The sequence below is a fragment of the Schistocerca nitens genome, chromosome 8 (genome assembly GCF_023898315.1).
Source record: "Schistocerca nitens isolate TAMUIC-IGC-003100 chromosome 8, iqSchNite1.1, whole genome shotgun sequence".
Classification (NCBI taxonomy): domain Eukaryota; kingdom Metazoa; phylum Arthropoda; class Insecta; order Orthoptera; family Acrididae; genus Schistocerca; species Schistocerca nitens.
In genome coordinates this window covers 161,424,175-161,429,185 of record NC_064621.1, presented here as the reverse complement: position 1 = coordinate 161,429,185, position 5,011 = coordinate 161,424,175, and the positions used below count along the sequence as shown (strand labels likewise).

At 50.3% G+C, this 5,011-nt stretch overlaps 2 non-coding genes across 2 annotated transcripts; one reads left to right on the top strand and one right to left on the bottom strand.

Moving 5' to 3' along the window:
• Positions 1-1,617: 1,617 nt before the first annotated feature.
• On the bottom strand, positions 1,618-1,691 carry Trnaa-ugc (transfer RNA alanine (anticodon UGC)). The gene has a single exon. It is a non-coding gene; the product is annotated as a tRNA-Ala (tRNA).
• A 2,526-nt stretch (positions 1,692-4,217) lies between these two features.
• Trnat-ugu (transfer RNA threonine (anticodon UGU)) lies at positions 4,218-4,292 on the top strand. The gene has a single exon. It is a non-coding gene; the product is annotated as a tRNA-Thr (tRNA).
• The last annotated feature ends 719 nt before the right edge of the window (positions 4,293-5,011 follow it).

Below are 5,011 nucleotides of genomic sequence, written 5' to 3'. Positions count from 1 at the left end.
TCTCCATGCAGTCTTCCACGTAATTTTTTTTACCTTCCAGTGATAGTGACATTCTTGCTCAATATACACTCCTGGAAATTGAAATAAGAACACCGTGAATTCATTGTCCCACGAAGGGGAAACTTTATTGACACATTCCTGGGGTCAGATACATCACATGATCACACTGACAGAACCACAGGCACATAGACACAGGCAACAGAGCATGCACAATGTCGGCACTAGTACAGTGTATATCCACCTTTCGCAGCAATGCAGGCTGCTATTCTCCCATGGAGACGATCGTAGAGATGCTGGATGTAGTCCTGTGGAACGGCTTGCCATGCCATTTCCACCTGGCGCCTCAGTTGGACCAGCGTTCGTGCTGGACGTGCAGACCGCGTGAGACGACGCTTCATCCAGTCCCAAACATGCTCAATGGGGGACAGATCCGGAGATCTTGCTGGCCAGGGTAGTTGACTTACACCTTCTAGAGCACGTTGGGTGGCACGGGATACATGCGGACGTGCATTGTCCTGTTGGAACAGCAAGTTCCCTTGCCGGTCTAGGAATGGTAGAACGATGGGTTCGATGACGGTTTGGATGTACCGTGCACTATTCAGTGTCCCCTCGACGATCACCAGTGGTGTACGGCCAGTGTAGGAGATCGCTCCCCACACCATGATGCCGGGTGTTGGCCCTGTGTGCCTCGGTCGTATGCAGTCCTGATTGTGGCGCTCACCTGCACGGCGCCAAACACGCATACGACCATCATTGGCACCAAGGCAGAAGCGACTCTCATCGCTGAAGACGACACGTCTCCATTCGTCCCTCCATTCACGCCTGTCGCGACACCACTGGAGGCGGGCTGCACGATGTTGGGGCGTGAGCGGATGACGGCCTAACGGTGTGCGGGACCGTAGCCCAGCTTCATGGAGACGGTTGCGAATGGTCCTCGCCGATACCCCAGGAGCAACAGTGTCCCTAATTTGCCGGGAAGTGGTGGTGCGGTCCCCTACGGCACTGCGTAGGATCCTACGGTCTTGGCGTGCATCCGTGCGTCGCTGCGGTCCGGTCCCAGGTCGACGGGCACGTGCACCTTCCGCCGACCACTGGCGACAACATCGATGTACTGTGGAGACCTCACGCCCCACGTGTTGAGCAATTCGGCGGTACGTCCACCCGGCCTCCCGCATGCCCACTATACGCCCTCGCTCAAAGTCCGTCAACTGCACATACGGTTCACGTCCACGCTGTCGCGGCATGCTACCAGTGTTAAAGACTGCGATGGAGCTCCGTATGCCACGGCAAACTGGCTGACACTGACGGCGGCGGTGCACAAATGCTGCACAGCTAGCGCCATTCGACGGCCAACACCGCGGTTCCTGGTGTGTCCGCTGTGCCGTGCGTGTGATCATTGCTTGTACAGCCCTCTCGCAGTGTCCGGAGCAAGTATGGTGGGTCTGACACACCGGTGTCAATGTGTTCTTTTTTCCATTTCCAGGAGTGTAATTCAATATGCAGATAACTTTTCTCTCTTCAGTTGTTAATTTCTTGAAACATATTTGACTTAGAATGAAATTGCCCTTAGCTGCAAACAGCCGTTGTTATAACTCAACGGGGACAGTTTAAAATGTGTGCCCCGACCGGGACTCGAACCCGGGATTTTCTGCTTGCATGGCAGACACTCTACCCATCTGAGCCACCGAGGACACAGAAGACCGGTATGTTGGCTGCCGCGAGTAATGAGTATAGTTGGCAGGGACACTACAAAGGTGGTATGTGGACAGTGCGTTGGAAGTGTGGGGTCTCACGGGGAGCGTGCCTTAGATACGTCCCTGCAGTCGCACTAGAGTCTGTGTGCTAGGTGGCTCAGATGGATGCCGGCACGGTAGCTCAGCGGTTGGCCTCTGTAATAAAAAAACTCAGTGGAAGAATCAACAAACGAACTTTAACGGATGTCGTGTTACGTCCGCAACGACCAAACACAACGTTCAGCAACGAACAAAATGAAGGTAAAAAAAAAAAAAAAAAAAAAAAAAAAACATGGATAGAGCGTATTCCATGTAAGCAGGAGATCTGGGGTTCGAGTGCCGGTCGAGGCACACATTTTCAAATGTCCCCGTTGCCTTATATCAACGCCTGTATGCAGCTAAGGCTATTCATTTCATTGTAATTTCATTCTAACGAGATGCATGGTCACCGATGTTATCTGTTCTTTCGGACATGTCCGAAAGAACAGGTACCAAATGGTTCAAATGGCTCTGAGCGCTATGGGACTCAACTGCCGAGGTCGTTAGTCCCCTAGAACTTAGAACTAGTTAAACCTAACTAACCTAAGGACATCACAAACATCCCTGCCCGAGGCAGGATTCGAACCTGCGACCGTAGCGGTCTTGCGGTTCCAGACTGCAGCGCCTTTAACCGCACGGCCACTTCGGCCGGCAACAGGTACCATCTTCATATATAGATTTGACTTAAATTACAAGATCCTTCAACGTGTCCTACAAATTTTCCTGGTTATGCGACCTATTAAAAATGAATACAACCTGTTCTGTACCCATTTAATTAACTTAACTTTGTACGCATTGTCCTTGTGTATAGTGGCCAAGTATAACGATAATTTTTAATTTTAGGAGAAGAAGGAGCATTGCACTCGCTCGTCAGGTGTAAGTACGATTTAGTTTCGCTTGAAATCCTTTAACAACAACGAGCATTGCACTCGGTCGTCTTGTGATGCTATTAACTAGGAAGAGTTGAGTCTACTTCTCTTAGAAGTATGAGTTGGCCCTTGAGTGGCATTCATTCACTATTTATCCGCCGGACTAGGAACTTTCTAGATGAAGAGGGTGGCACGGGAGTAGAAGCCTGTCTCAAATTAGTCCAAAGACTCACAAAAAGATCAGGTAGCTTATTGAGGGACTAGTATGGCTTATTCGTGGAGTTAACTTGTGGAAGGTAACTACGCACAACTGCCGACAGTGTATCTTCATGTCGATCAGTAGTAGTCGTTGTGTAGCCGCCGGCTTGTGTTCGCACTGGGGCGAGAGAAGGAGTTTGTCGGGTGGCTGCAGCCCTCGCCCGGCGCTGACTCCCTCTTCGCCCTCTTCCGGGACGGCGGGGATGCGGAAGGTACGGTGACAATTAGCGATAATTAGCTGGCGCGCCGCGGGAGGGTGCTGGCTGGCGTCGCGCGGCGTGGCGGCGCTAGGCAGGCAGCCTCCGGCGCGATCGATGTGTGCTGCTGTCTGCTGTCTCCCACGCTCGGACAGCTGGTGTCCACACTCCGGACAGCGTCCGCTGCCTGGCTGCCGTGTCCCGCCACATTCGTGACGTGTCGCAGTATGGGGCGACAGATGCCGTCAGGGCTGCATTTACGCGCGGAATATCTGGGCTCCAGCGGGGTACCGAGCACCACAAAGGGCCCCTCAACTAGAAAATTCTAAATTAAAAATAAGTTTTGTTTTTGTACCGTGCTTTGGGTCCTCTTATAATCGCAAAAGACCTACATGCATTTATTTTGCATGAGTTTATTCTGATAGACTTTTCAGTGGTCAGTTGAAATGAATTACAGGGTGGCGCACGAAATGTGTTACCATTTTGTTTTTGAATATAAACTTTACTTACCAAGATGGTATCTGTTCTTTCGGACATGTCCGAAAGAACAGATATCCTCGGTGACCAAGCAGCTCGTTAGAATGAAACTACGTCAACGGGGACAGATGAAAATCTGTGCCCCGACCGGGACTCGAACCCGGGATCTCCTGCTTACATGGCAGACGCTCTATCCATCTGAGCCACAGAGGACACAGAAGATAGTGCGACTACAGGGATTTATCTCTGGCACGCCTCCCGCGAAACCCACATTCTCAACGCATTGTCCCGCACTACATTCGTAGTGCCCCCGCCCATTATACTCATTACTCGCGGCGAGTTCCCGATTCCCGTAAGAGTTCGGGCTCTGTTTGTGCATTCGCACAGAAGAACAAGATGGTCGAGTGGCCAAGATACCATCTTAGTAAATATATAGGTAAGGCTCACCGGCCTCTTGACCATCTTCTTCTTCCCTGAGAATGCTTAAACAGAGCTCGAACTCTTACGGGAATCGGCAACGCGCCGCGAGTAATGAGTATAATGGGCGGGGGCACTACGAATGTAGTGCGGGACAATGCGTTGAGAATGTGGGTTTCGAGGGAGGCGTGGCAGAGATAAATCTCTGCAGTTGCGCTATCCTCTGTGTCCCCGGTGGCTCAGATGGATAGAGCGTCTGCCATGTAAGCAGGAGATCCCGGGTTCGAGTCCCGGTCGGGACACACATTATCATCTGTCCCCGTTCACGTATGTCAACGCCTTTAAGCAGCTAAGGGTGTTCATTTCATTGTAATAAACTTTATCCTCAATACAATCTGAAAGGAACATATACTACAATGAAGAGCCGTCCATGGAGATTTGCTCTAACTCAGAACATGCTCAATATGTCCACCATTTCGTTTCCTAACTTTCTTCAAACGAACACTGAAGTTAGTGATTACCCTACGGCACATGTCTTTCGTAATTTCACTGCAAGCTTGAAGAATATGTCTTCTGAGCTCCATTAAATCACGTGGACGTTTTGGGAAAATTTTTTCCTCTAGGTACCCCCAAAGAAAAAAGTCACATGGATTGAGGTCAATTTTGTGCGTCATTGAAGCAACCTGGAAAACTGAGTGAAATGATCCGCATGTCGAAATGCTCGTGTAAAAACTCCAACACAGTGTTTTCAGTACGTGGCCTTGCCCCATCTTGCATGAACCACTGCGTGTTGAAGGGCAAGGCAGCAGCAAGAAACTGTGGAATGAAGCTATTGCGAAGCATGCTCAAATAACGCTCGCTGTTCACAGTTTCTCCAAAGAAAAAGGGTCCAATAAGTCCGTGACTGGAAATTGCTGCCCACGCTGTAATCCTCGGAGCATAATGTTGTCGTTCATGAAGCATTTGTGGGTTTTCAGTGGCCCAAAAGCGTACATTTTGTTTGTTAACCACACCGTCTAAA